We start from the raw sequence: 15,567 nt of genomic DNA on the forward strand, positions 1-15,567 counted from the left end.
ATGCCCGTGTGGCATCGTCGTTCACTTAATCCGACTTTTGCCAATTTTCATAGTTGAGATTGTGTTTACACACTTTGTTTGTTTCAACCGCAAAAGTGCACCCAAAACTATCAACACTCTAGTCGACAAACAACTTCACAATCAATCCTAAATTGTAGTTCATTTGAAACCATGACACATAATTAATTGCATATCAATCAAATTAAAACAACCCCTCTTCAAAACACTTGACCAAAATATCGATAGCCACTTACCCTACTTGAACAACCGATGCCTTACACACATAAATCATTGATAAAGAGTGATTACTAGCTCCTCGGTTATTACATGTATTCCAGTCGAAACCCCTATTAACAGTTATTCATATAAATGGTTTGAACCAAAACAAATCACACACTTACTGAAAGCGCAGAACCGCGTAGCGGGAAAGGGACAATTTAAAAATAAAACCAAAAAAGAAAAGAGGGTTAAAGCCACAAAAATTCAACAGAGGGTAGAAAAGTAAAGAACGAAAGCCACAAAAATAGAAAGGGATGACACAAAGAGGGAAGAAGAAGAAGAAAAGAATCGGTAAAAGAGGAGAAAGGAACACCTGTCGTAGAAAGGGGCAAAGCGAAGGGCACAAAAAGAACTATAGCAAAATGCACCTAGCAATAATTGGTTAGGAAAAGAGCAAAAAGATGAACAGTAGCCTTCAAAAGCAGAGAAAACTATCGTTAAAATCTTCAGAGAATTGAGAGGAGCCAAATTTTTTTGAAAAGAGATAACAAAATAAAATAAAATCCCTCAAAAACCTCCTAAAAACTGTCCACTACATCCCCGCACTTCTCAAACACTCAAAATTTTGGTCAAACTACAACTCTTCCATGGCCAAGTAGTAAAAATAAATCCCTTTTGATCGCGCAGAGATTCGAACCCTAGACCTCCCAGTCACTTAACACAACACTTATCCACTAGACCAGCAGGCCCATTTTGACATATTTTACCCACATTTATTTATAAGCCTATTGACTAGAGATAGGGGTTATTCCATTAAAAACAAAAATTTTGCTCAAGCTAAGGCTTGAACCCAAGACTTCTCAGACACTCCCAAAACACTTAACCACTGAAGCAGATAGATATTTTTGTCACAAACGTACAAAAATAAAGATTAAGGATTTTTGTGGCGTTACAGTTCGCATGCCTTAGTATTGTGAGTACTCATCTTTGTCATTTGTTTTTGGGACATTGAGGCCCGAGATAGATTTGGAGAGATAAGGGAAAATGAGCTAAGCTCCATTCACTAAGACCTATTTGGTGTGTTAAAGAGTGCAAGCTATATGCTATACTTTTGGGATATGTATGACTCTACGAGTCACTTGGTGTGTTAGAGATCCGTGTATCCGATGTATGGTGATAAAGCCCACTTTTATGTTTCATAACTTAAGTGTCAAATTATGAATAAATGAGATTATGTAGAATGTGATATATGCTTAAATGGTTATGCAATTATTATGTAAACGAACCAATGAATAATGTATGAATAAGTATAATATGATACTAAAGTTAAAAATGTTGTAAATGTGCTAATGGTTCTGTCGTTAATGCATGATAACATGTTTGTATGATAGTTATTCTAATCATTCACTAAACTTGTTAAGCTCACCCACTCCTTTTTAAAACGATTGCAGATTATTGTGTTCCGGTGTGAGAGGTGTGGTTCCGAAGGAGTGATCCCAGTAAGACTTTAGCATTATTTCGTAGGAGCTTATTTATTCATTTATGTTTTAGGGAAATAAAGGCAATATGGTAGTGTAACACCCTAGTAAATTTGTTTCTGTTTCTATAAAAATCTACCACAAATGTGTATCTTCTTTAGTGGTTAAGTGTTCTGGGTGTGTGTGAGAGGTCCCAAGTTCAAGCCCTACCTTTGGAAAATTTTGGTTATTTTTAGGTCCAAGCCTTACCCTTGTTCAATGGGCTTATATTAAATTTCTTGTAAATTCATATCAGAATGATCCTACTGGTTCAAGTGGTAAAGGGGTTGGTGTGTTGAAGGTCTTGTGTTCGAATCTCTACGCGAGCGTGGATGATATATTTTTACTCGATTGTCTGATGGTTTTTTAGTGGAGTTAAAATTCTGAAGAGGTTGTGACTTAGTAGGTTAGTGGGAGAAAATTAAGGGATATATTATCATATCTTTTATTCTTTTTCCTTTTTATTAATTTTCTTCTTAAAATTCCAATTTCTTTCCCCAAAATTCTGACGTTATTTCTGCTTCTTTCTCTATTCTATCCTTTTGTGTTCATTCTCTTCAATCTGTGCCCTCATCTGTTCATCCAAATTTATATTGTGATTCACGATGTTTGTTAATTGGCTTGGTAAGTGAAGTTGGGTTTTTGCTAACTTTTGGTTTTGGAATTTTGGGGCAATCTTATTATTGGCTGATTAATGGTTGTAATTGGTGGATTCTGTGGCGTAGGATAATACGGTGAGGCAAAGGTTGTCATTTTAGCGGTTTAGTTTGATCATGTGGGCATTTTTTTGCGTAGTAAGTTTTTGGGCATCAATCGATTTAGTTTTGTTAACTCTGTTTTAGTCGCTTAAGGTGTTATGTATTCTAATTTTAGGTGCTGGTGGTCTCGGAAGTGATTTTGCTTCGAAAATGAACCAGGTGTGTACTCGAAACGCAAAAAAATAAGCTTCGGTGAAAGCCAAAAAACCCATTGTTGACACCACACGGGTGTATGGTTACCTGTGTGGTTGGCCATGTGGAAGACACGGCCGTGCGGTCAATGAAGGTATGGACGTGTACAAGATACAGTCGTGTGGGCCCATACAGGTATGTCACATGGGCGTGCAGAATTTGGGCCATGCAGTGCGGGCCATATGGGCAAAAGCCAATCTGGGCGTATAGGCCACACGAGCGTGTGGGCCTGTAATTTTGAAATTTTCCCTAAGGTCGCACGGGTCGCTCCAATTGACTATGGGCTTATTATAGGGTCAGTGAGGGCTAGTTAAACCCTGAATTGAATGCTATGATATTTTGATAGATTGATCTGAGTAGGGTACTAAATGTATGCCTGACTATTCTGATTTATGTATATCAGTTATTGGTAAAAAGCATGTTGAGCATGTCTACTTTGTTATATCTGTGTCTAAATTTCTGTATCTGTAATTGGGGTGGGATTTGTATATACGGAGGAAGTATTCTATTTGGTGTTAATCGTTTTTATTCTGGTAGCTTGGCTGCATATTACCTGATATGTGTCTTAACGGCACAACGTGGTGTGTCGGGATGGGTGGGTGTTTTTAACCCCACATGGTGTGATGGGATGGTCGGAGTTGGTGTGTAGAGGATAGGGGTAGGATTATGCACGTCTAAATCTGAAACTGAATATGTATATGTATCTGACTAAGCATATGATTCTGTATGTTTGCATGCTTAATTCTGTTGGGTTACACACTGAGTTTACGTAAACTCACATATGTTTGCCTTTTTTGTCAGGTAATCCATAGACTTAGGCGGATCGGTGCAGTAGAGACTCAGCGGTGACCACTCGAACGTAAATTGATAAAACTTAATTATTTATGGGTTATTCATGAATTTGGTTATATTTTGAGAGTTTGTAAATTCTAGGACTTTCTGGAGTTTTTGGGTTTTATAATTGTTGGTTTTGGTTTTATATGTTGTTAAACTACATGTTTAAACAAAACGTTTTCCTCTAAAAATGACAATTTATACGCAAACAAATGTTTTACTAAAACATGACTGCATTTTCAAATTATAATTGTTTTAAGGCTTTTGCTGTAATAAGTTTTGGCAAATGGACTAATTAACAGTGTTTTCAATTAATAATGTGAATGTTCTGATGAGACAACTCTGTTTTCAAAACCTCTACCTTGTGACACTTCCGGATACGACCATAACATCTAGGCCGGGTTTAGGGTGGTACAGGTAGACTTTTTGCTGGTTTTTGCCATGATATTTAGGATGTCCTCACGACTTTATTGCTTTAGATTTTATGGACACTAGTTTTGATGTTTTTATTTCTTGCTAGATTATATTTATGATGTTATAAATAGCTATTATAGACGTTTTGACGATGGTTTGATGAAGTATTAGTTATATGTAGATTAGTTTATGGTTAGAATGGATTATATGCCTTACTATGCTATATTTTTGTTGTCTGGTACAGAGATAATGATATTTAGGTTTTAGAAACGATACCTCCATGATTTTTGAAAGTGCAGGAAATCAGTAATGTAATTTGATATCGATACCATAACACGAGTGTAACACCCCAAACCCGGCCTAGACGTTATGGTCGTATCTGGTAATTTCACACGATAATGTTTTTGAAACCTCGTTGTTATGATGAAAACATTCCATGTTATTATCTTTAGTAAACCATTGTTAGAACTTAAGAAGCCGCCTTGATTCACTTAAAACATTTGCTATGAAACATCCCTCATTGCGAAAGCTTTAATAAAATAGTCTAAGTGATCATGCGTTTAGAAAATACTTTAACTTTTTGAAAATCGAATTTCTTACGACCAACAAGTATAAATCCATAAAATAAAATAAATAAATAAAAACACAAATTTAAAACCAAAGTCACAGAGGGTCCTTAAATTACAATCCAAATAATCAATAATAATCAAATTATAAAACATAAATTGAAAACCATGAAGTCCAAAAATTACTGTGGTCACCGCTGAGTCCTCCGTCACACGATCTGTAACGCCCTGATTTTTGGGCTTGGAAGTATTGGGCCTTTAGTCTAGGTTCAGGTGGAAAATGGCACAAATAATTTGGATGTTATTATTATTTTGTATGTTTAGTTTAGTAATTAAATAAATTACGAAGGGTTTATGGTGTGGGAAAAAAAGGCCCAAGAGCAAATTTAATTCGAGGCAATTCCTGAATTTTAATTTTGGAAGAGAGGGTTCTAGCGATATGGGCTTTTAAAGTTGAGGTGGTAAAATAAGACACAAATAAGGCCTTGGTAAAGTGGCAAGGTGGCACCACTAAGTTCCTAAAAAAATAGCGTCTCGGAAGGAATTAAAGGTCCAGGGTTCAAGTTGCAAGGTAAGCATATTGTTACTTTTTAATTTTAGGCATGTGCCGGGCATGTGATCACTTAAGTGAATTTCGGCAAGGGCCTTAGGGAGGTTGGGCCGATTGTTTTAGTTGATATTAGGGTTAGGTTCTTTTCTTTTTTTGTCTTGGAGAATTAGGGTTAGCCACCTGAAAGCTTTCACTGCCATTCATCTTTTCTGAGTTCTCACAAAAGCCGAAAACGCAAATTCTTTCTCCTTGGTGCCGATTTCTTCTTCCTCTCTTTTTCCTCCATTTTCTTTCTTCCTTTTTGCTTTTTCTTCTAGCCGAAACCTTCTGATCACCTTACTCACCTCCTCTATCGATCCCATCCTCCACAAAACCTCCATAGCCGATTGCCATAAAAGCCGAAATCCCGAAAACTCACTTCTTGTGCCAATTTCTCCAAGCCAAAATCCTTTAGTTATTTTTGTTCTTTTTGATCAACTTTCATCTTCTCTAAACCCTTAGTATCTGTCAGCAACATTACTTCAAAGTTATAGCCTCAAATCGTCATCTTCTTCATCACTTAAAAAGCCGAAATACCATAGATTTAAGGACTTATAGCCGAAACTTCAGATATCCTGGATTCGAGTTCTACTATCGTTTAAAGGATAGATCTGTATCAGATCTACGTAGAAATCAAAGAGGACTAAGTGGTAAGTGCTCATCACCTCAGATATAGTCTTATTTTACAATTTAGAAAAGCCAAAGTCCCTAAAATCTAAGGAGGCTATCAATTTGGGCATAGGGCTTTAAGGGTCTTTAACCGACGATTTCTTTTGGTGATTAGTGTCTTCTAGAGATTTGATCGAAGACTTGGATCTTTGGAACAACTAGACTTAGATCTAGTCATCGGTTTTCGACAAAAAGGTAAGATTCTAAAAGCTTTAGGGGTATGGTTCGAATATGGGTTGCTAGATATTGAGATTGGTTGTTGTGGGTTGTAATCTAAGAATTGTGGTAATCAACTGTAGGACATCGCAAGGGATCTTAGTAGCAGTCATCGCGAAATAAGTGTGTATCAAACACCCTCTCATAGTTCAATTCGACAAAAGCCGAAATGTCAAAATTTCGGCATTTCGTGGGCTTATGAGAGTTCGAGTGCTTACAAGATGTTTAGAAATCATTAGATCTGAAATCTCAAAGTGGTAAGTTAGTCGTGTGTGAAATTTCGTGCACTTTGGTAATTGGGCCTCGATGACTAAAATTGGGCCCAATGCGCCTACGTGCCCATACGAGAAAAAAATGATAATAAAAAATAGGCAATAAGTATGTTCTATTAGACTGTGGAATCGAAACTGCTTAAACTAGTAAACTGGTCATAAAACTTGAACTAAATGGGTTTAAATTGCTAGTGGACACTGTAGGGCCCATTAGGGGTTTTAGGGCCTAATGGCTAAAATTGTGAAATTAAGATAAATAAATTATTGCGATGACAAATGGGCTAGTAAGGACCTTAACATTCATGAGAACCCTTAAAACTGATAAAATTACTGAAATACCTGTATAGGTGGAAAATTTACAGATTTACCCCTAGGAGCAAAATTACTGATATACCCATAGGGTTAAGGTTGACCTGAAAGCATGTTTGACTGCTACTATTTACTGCATGCCATGTTATTATTATTTGATGCATGGGACTGGGTTATTGATGGAGGAAGTACTGAAAGTAGCTTGTCCACGTACTGGAGGCTTTGCCTCAACTTATTGATATCTGAGCAGCAATGCTGCAACTGTGGAGTGTAGGGCTGGGTGGGTTGAGCTATTCCCCACATGGAGTGTAGGGCTGGTACGGGTGGAGTGTAGCGGTTGGTTATAGGCTGGGTTGGGCTTGCATACACAAATATGTTTGTTTTGTTCTGGAATGGGCCTATGGGCCATATTGTTATCTGAAAAGGGGCTAAGGTCCAGTTTATCGTATTCTGAAAAGGGCTTCGGCCCAGTACCCGCGGTTATCTGAAGAGGGCTTAGGCCCAATGGGCTTGAGCTGACTTGGGATTTGGATGGGTTTTCCATATACACTGATTTTTCCAGACTCGCCCCCTTTCTCTTCCATCCTTGTAGGTGAGCCCTAGTTGGTGGACTTAGAGCTGGGCGGGGTTCAGAGTGGCCACGAAGATTAAATTTCTGGTTTTTTTTTAGAAGTTTCAATTAGCTTCCTTTTAAATTTCGCATCTATTTTTGATTATTTCTATTTTGGTTAAAGTTGCAATAAGGCCGCTCTATTATTTTTATTTTGGGATTTTAAATTACTTAAATCGTTTTCAACTTGAGATTCACATCACTTAAATTGATTCCTTGAAATAGGTTAGCTCTAGGGCGCGTTTTTATCAAAAATTACTTACTTCAAAACAACACGATAACCAAGCAAAGCTTCCGCAACGTAAATATTTTGAAAGGAAATAAATATTTTAAATAGACTTAACTTGTTGTTCGTGGACAAGTAATAAGCTTAAAGTGTGGCAATGGATGTGTGCATGTCTAGGATTGGATCATGGAAGAGCTAGGTACTTAAGCAGTCTAATTGACTCACCTCCTCTTTTCTTGAATCCTACCTGGTGCGCAGCTTCCATTCACTTTAATTTAAAACGAAAATATTCTTTAAACACTAAGAAAGATTTTTGATAAAACATGACTTCTCTAGTAACGCTTCAATGTGACAAGCCAGATTCGGTCATAACGTCTAGGCTGGGTTTGGGGTGTTACACGATCCATCTAAGTCCGGGGATTACCTATGCACATTAAACAAAAAGGGTGAGTTTACGTAAACTCAGTGTGTAATCTTGCAAAAACAAACAAACAATCAATATTCACAGTGCACAAATGAACAGTCTTATGCCTAAGCCCTTTTCAGTATCAGTGATAGTTTGGGCCTTAGCCCATCTCAGTACAATGTCACAAATGAAGTAGGGCCTTAGCCCATTACAGTATCAGTAGCAGTAATAGTTATGCAGTAGCAAAATCCTACCCAACCAGCCTCTACACACCATCTCCGTCCAACCCTACACTCCATGTGGGGATATAATCAACCCACCCATCCCTACACTCAAGTAGTAGCAAATACGGCACAAAACAGCAGTTTGCAGTTGAGCTACCAGTAAATTAGGCTTAAGGCCTTTCAGTACACTTCCTCCAAATAACAACCGCCAACCCAATGTAATGCAACATACAATGGATGATATGCTATTATGCAATTTTAGTACATATATATTCAGTTCAGGTATTAACATGCTCAGTACAGATATCATTCAGTCAATTTCACATATTTAGGGGTCTAAGTAGCGCTTACCGACTTTACAGTAGGTTCACAGTCAACTGGGGCACCCGTGCAATATAACACCCCTCACCCGTATCCGATGCTAGGATAGGGTTCGTGGTGCTACCTGACTTAAACTCAACCAACTGTATAAAACTAGGCCGTGAAATTTCAAACAATTTAAAAACTTCTCTTTTGACAAGAAACTATCTCATATATGGGCTTACGAGGCCCAAAACATAGATCCGGGGTTGTTTGCAACCCAACCGAGACCTCGTGAAAACTTAGAAAATTTTCTTGCATCAAGACTCCACACGCCTGTGTGGATATAGAACACACACCCATGTGCTAGGGACACGCTCATGTCCCAAACCCGTGTCTGAAAACCTAGGATTCTGCCAAAACCACACAGCCCAAGAGCACTCACGTGTCCTATAACTGTGTCCTTCCCACAGTCAAGACACATGGCCGTGTCTCTTGTCCGTGTGCTACAAGCATGCATACTGACTTTATGACACGGCCTAGGCACACGCTCGTGTACTAAAATGACTTTAAGGTTTTAAGTGCAAGGGACGCACGGCCGTGACACACACCCATGGGTGTAAGCCTATGTCACGCACTGTCCAGACACACGCCCGTGTGTCTTACCCGTGTGGACAAATTAGGCTATTTCCTAAGCCATTTTGTCACCCATTTTGTACAATCCACACAAGATCATGTCAATATACAATTTTCACCCCAAAAGACACTAATCCATTCAAAGAAAGAACATTATATGCATTCATCAAAATGAATAATAGCTATTATTCCAGGCCTAATACAAAATGAAGGGCTTTTATCTTAAGCCAAAATACATGAACAATTTCTTAATACTACAGCTTCCTAACCTAGCCTTATACATGCCACAATCAAAATATGAATCCAACTATACCGGGTACAACGGCTGATAGTGTGATCGATATCTCTGACTTCAAGGGATCCTTGAGTAAATTGGCAGTACTGAAAGAAAAGGGAATGGAAAGGAGGTAAGAATAAAACTTAGTAAGTTGCATATAAATAAATATACAACAACAATCTCACCGTTTGCCATCATGCTTATAGCTCAAAGGTAAACATAACGTAACTTACTCATTATAATCTACTCGAATCTCATTTTCTAAATCAAGCTCGTTACTCATGCTTATCATATAGGTACCTGTATCACTCACAACATGATCATCCTTTCTTTATCAAAATTGACTTTCACCATTGAACCGTTTGGAATACTACTGGATATTCTATAGACCTTCAACATGGGATATATTGCTGTTGCCATGTCCCAGAGATGGTCTTACACTGGCTCTCATAATATGCGTGCTGATGCATGTCCCGGACATGTCTTACACTAACACAACTCTTAGCCGATGCGTGTCCCTGACACGTCTTACACTGGCTTTCTCTGTCGAGGCCGATGCATGTCCCAGACATGTCTTACTCTGGCACTCATCTCTGTGCCGATGCCCTGTCCCAGACATGGTCTTACACTGGCTCTCATAATATGGCTGACGCATGTCCCTGACATGTCTTACACTGGCTCTCATAATATGGCTAATGCATGTCCTTGACATGTCTTACACTAGCCCTCGTCTGGATGCTGATGCCATGTCCCAAACATGGTCTTACACTGGCTCTCATAATGTGGCCAAAGCATGTCCCAAACATGTTTACACTGGCGCACAAATCACCCAATGTCTTGGCACGAATATCCAGTTCATATCCTAAGGTTTCAACGGGATATTTCTACTATCTCAAATATTACAAGGCATTTTCAATTTATAACTTAACAACTCGTACAATATCAATTCAATGACAATATGAATACAAGTATTAACAGTGTAGTTGTATTATTTACATACAACTTACCTCGTTTTAGAAAAAGTGCTTGATTAAACGGCTTAATCGGATTACTTGGCTTTGCCCCGGTCTAGGCTCGGTTTTGGAAAATCTTGATGTATAATAAAAATATGCATCCATTTAGTCACTAAACACAATTAGGCATTCATAAATTCTCAAATTTGGTAAAATGACCATTTTGCCCTTAGGCCTTGGCAAATGACCATTTTACCCTTATGCCCGAAAATTGATTTTTATCAAATTTCTTCATATTTCAAGCCTATCTAAACTCTTTTTACTACTAGATAAATCCAAAATTCTCATTATTGCACACAATTACCACCTATTTTGCAACTTATGCAAAATAGTCCCTTTAGGTGTTTTCATGCTAACACCTTTCACAAAAGTTGTTTATAACACAACTAGAACTCATATTCTTCCATAAAAATCAGCATATGTCACAAATACATCCATGGAAAAATCCTAAACTCTTGACCATTTTGTAAGATATCACCCTCATTTGAAAGCTCATGCTTCAAGGGTCTCAAAAATGTAAAAAATCTTGAAGAAAACTCATTAAAATCACTTACTTGTGAGAGCTTCAAGTTGCTTCAAATTTTTGAGCTTTCAAACCCCCATTTTAGCTGATATTTTCGATGGTACAGAAGAAGATGAGAAGGTGATATCATCTTTTCTTATTCTATTTTCTATTTTAGTCAAAATTTGGTCACCTAATCCCACCAAAAGTTGAAATTTTGACCACACATGACTCCCATGGCCGGCCACCCTATTTCTAGGCATCTAATTTCCCTTTTGAGACCCCCAAATCATATTCTCTACCTATTTAACACATTTGGATACTAAAAAGCAACTTTTTCCTTTTATGCGATTTAGTCCTTTTTCGAAATTGGACTAGAAATCGCTAAAATTAACTTACCAAAATTTACATGCACTTATATAATTGTACTATAGCCTCAAAAAATAATAATAATAAAAATTTTATAACTTCGGGTTTGTGGTCCCGAGACCACTGTTCCTACTAGGCCCTAAATCGGGCTGTTACATGCAACCTTAGAAACATTTCGATAGAAATGGGCTCACACACCTATGTGATCTGCCCGTGTGGGCCTACAAGCCCGTGTGGCCCACTCGGCCCAAATTGGCCTTGGCCATGTGATCCATTTTTAATGTAACCCATGCTAGCTAAATATTCATATATGTTTTCACTATTTACTTATATGTTCATTCAAAGTTGTCTACTTGAGTCATTGTCACTATATTATTTATATCTTGAGCTACAAAATTCCAAATTAAAATCCGCTTGATGTTTTTGAAACTAGAAGCAAATGCCTTTGTACCATAAAATTTTTAGGATTTATAGTTTATCAAATAAGTACAGTAAAATCTTCAAATTTATCCCTATTCTACTGCTTGATAGCTTCAACCTTTCCTTACTAAAAATTATTTATATATTAGTATGGAATTTGGATGTTGTTTCCATTTTTTTCTCTTAAAAATAGACTATTAAGTATTTAAAAAATAAATTTAAGCCCCTAATTAATTTTTTTACAATTTTTTATGATTTTCCAAATTCAGAACAGGGGAGCCCAAAATCATTCTGACCGTGTCTCACAAACTTTATTATATCTCATAATTTAAAATTTCATTGCTTACACTATTTCTTCTATGAAAAACTAGACTAAAAAAAACTTTAATTTCATATTTTATTAAACCTCTAACTCAATTTCCACTATTTTTGAAGATTTTTCAAAGTTAGACTATTGCTGCTGTCCAAAACTACTTTAGTGCAAAATGTTGATTTCCAAGGTTATAACACCCTTATTTCCTTTCTCTACAATTTTTTTCGCATTATTTTCTCTTATTTCTCTTATTTCTCGATAGCAAGCAATTTCAGCTTTTTGTCGAATCCCATTTTCTACGTTTCGAGTACACACCTGGTATAGTTTTTGATGCGTAAGCACTCCTAAGCCACCAGAACCTAAAAATTGACCAACATATCTCCAGATTAATCACTTAATTCGTTTTTAATCAATCAATTTTGAAAGGAACTCGACTAAAAACCTAACAAAACCCTTACCTCGCTTGAGTGACCATGACGTTGCACAACCACATCGTCGACTCAAAACCACCAGCCCTTTGATTAACTCCTAAACACCAAAAAGGAATCCCCCTTTTAGAGATGAACCAAGAACAATTAACAATAGACAAAACCGTTACTTACAGAACATGCATAACCAACAATGAACAACTGAATCAATTGCAAAGAAAAAGAAAGAAATGGAAGAGGAAAAAAATAAAGGAAATTTCGGCAGCAACTAGGGGAAAGAATCGGCAGAGGAGAGAAAAGAAGAAGAAGAAGAAAACGTCAGAAAAAGTTTGGGGAATTGGAGAGAAAACTGAAACTCTGTTATTATTTTATTTTATTTTTCTTTTGCAACAAAAAGACAATCAGATTAATTTCTGATAACCTCTCCCCAGTTATCTCCTAAAATCGCTCGTTATTACCCGACTAAAACACAACTATTTAGAATTTTTCCCCAACACAACTCTTAGCCGAAATTGGAGAAAAAATACTGTCTCCACGCCATCACAAAGAATTGAACACAGGATCTCCAGCACTCAACTTAACCACTAGACCAGCAGGCCGATTCTGATATAAACTTACCAACAATTAACCTTAAGCCCTTTGCACAAGGTTAAGGCTTTATTTATAAAAATACCAAAATTTTCCCAAGTAAGGCTTGAACTTGGGACCTTTCACACATACCCAGAATACTTAACCACTGAACCAGATACACAATTGTGTGTCACACATACACGAAATCAAAAATTAAAATTTTGGGGCATTACAACTCTACCCCTTTAAAAGAAAATTTCGTCCTCAAAATTTACCTAATCAAAACAGATGAGGATACTGTTGAAGCCTCAGGCTCCCACGTCGCCTCCTCAGTACTATGGTTATGCCACAAAACCTTCACCAGAGGGATAAAATTCCTTCACAGAACCTTAATGTCATGATCAAGAATCTAAATCGACTCCTCCTCAAAAGTCAAGACTGGCCTCACCTCAATCTCCTCAATAGGAACAATATGAGTAGGATCAAAGCGATAGCGCCTCCACATAGAGACGTGGAACACGTCATGAATCCGATCCAACTCCGAAGGTAGCTCCAATTGATAAACAACTGGTCCCACTCGCTTTAGAATACGATAAGGTCCAATAAACCTAGGGCTCAACTTACGCATACAACCAAACCTTAGTACCTTCTTCCATGGCGAGACCTTGAGAAATATAAAGTCCCTAACGAAATACTCAATCTCTCGATACTTTAGATCCGCATAGGATTTCTATCTGTTAGATGCTGCATTCAGACGATCTTAAATCAATCTAACCTTATCCTCAATCTCCGATACTAACTTAGGACCCAAGACACGTCACTCGCCCAACTCAATCCAACATAAAGGAGTGCGACACTTACGAACATACAGAGCCTCATAAGGTGCCATTTGGATGCTAGACTAGAAACATTATTATAGACGAACTCCGCTAGTGGCAAATAATCCTCTCAACTGCCTCGGAAATCAATAGCACAGCTCCTAAATTTGAGCCTTAAGCTCTACAAGATTCTTTGGTGCCATTTGATAGGGAGCAATGGACACTGGAGCTATACCTGGAAGTAGCTCAATCCCAAATTCCAAGTCGCGATTCGGAGGTAACCCCGGTAGCTCCTTCAGAAAGACGTTCAAAAAATCTTTTACCATTCTAATATCCTTAACTATAGAATCCCCAGAATTCGAAACACTTACGTAGGGCAAGAATGCCTCACATCCCTTACGAACCATCTTCTCTGCCATAAGTGCAAAGATCACATTAGATAAGTAATTTCAGCGTTCTCCAATCATGACTACCTACTTATCCTCCTCAGTCCTTAGTACAACCCTCTTAGTCGCATAGTCTAAGCTAACACGATGCTTGACCAACCAGTCAATCCCTAGAATTAGGTCAAACTCCCCAAATGGAAGCTCTATCAAATCAGCTAGGAAGATTGCCTCTTGTACCTCTAAAGGAACATCCTTATATAGTTTGCTAACTCTAATAGATTGCTCTAATGGGCTCAGTACCGTAACCTCACTTGTAGTGCTCTCAACTGAAATCCCTAACTTTCTAGACATGTTGCTAGTTATATATGAGTGAGTAGACCCTATGTCTATCAAGGAAATATACGATACATCACGAATAAAGAACGCACCCGTGATGACATCCGGAGCATCTACATCCTCTCGGCGACGAGTAGCATAAACTAGGGCAGGCTGTCTTGCCTCAGCCTATCCAGCACCTCTGCCCAGTGCTCTCTGCCTATGACCTATACCATTACCACCTCTAGCTTGTCCACGGCCCCTCGGTGGCTGCTGCAATACCCTCTGTGGTTGTGCCATACCATTATCAAGAGCTTGCATCTAATCGGCCCTCAAAGGACACTCTCTAATTCAGTGCTCCAATGACACACTCCGCAAGCATGCCTCAATCCTTCCCTAACACTCGTCCTGATGCCTTCTATCATAATCAGTACATAGCTATAGTCCAGTAACAGTAACAGAGGGCCAAGCTCTAACCGACCCATCAGCTCTGGCCTTTTTCTTAAGCCTCTGTGCAAAACTTGCAAGCTCCAAATCCCTCTTTTCTTACCCCTCTAGCGGTCACAATTTTAGCGCTCAGCGAGCTTAACCTCCTCGATGATCTTCGCCTTCTCCACCAGTGCAGAAAAATCATGCTATCTCTACAAAGCTATCAGGACTCTCAAATTGTCTCTGAGCCCACCCTTAAAATGAATACATTGCTCATACTCAGAGGCCACCATACTTCGCGAATAGTGGCTCAGTCACAGGAACTCAGCCTCATACTCGGCCACTGATTGATCTCCCTGAGTCAAATTCAAGAATTCCCTCCTACGGGCATCCACGTAGCTCGCCCCTACATATTTCCTCTGGAAGGCGATCTTAAAGAACTTCCAGGTCAGACGTTCGAGCTGAGTGCCTTCCTTAACAGTGAGCCACCACTGATAAGCCTCATCCCTCAACAGTGAGACTGCACCCCTTAATTTCTGCTCTGGGGTGCAGTCTAAGTTATCCAAAATCCTCTCTATGGCCTCAATCCAGTACTCGGTCACATTAAGGGCAACTCCAATGACACCCCCCAAAAGGCTCAGCTCTATTGGACCAGAGTCATTCTATAACTGACCCTCAGCCCCCAGATCCAATATTGGGCCAAGCGACCCTCTCCAAAATCCTTAGCATAGCCTGGGAAAATGAGTCGTCCCCAGCCTTGCGATCTTGAG

This window comes from Gossypium hirsutum, chromosome A04 (genome assembly GCF_007990345.1).
Source record: "Gossypium hirsutum isolate 1008001.06 chromosome A04, Gossypium_hirsutum_v2.1, whole genome shotgun sequence".
Lineage (NCBI taxonomy): Eukaryota > Viridiplantae > Streptophyta > Magnoliopsida > Malvales > Malvaceae > Gossypium > Gossypium hirsutum.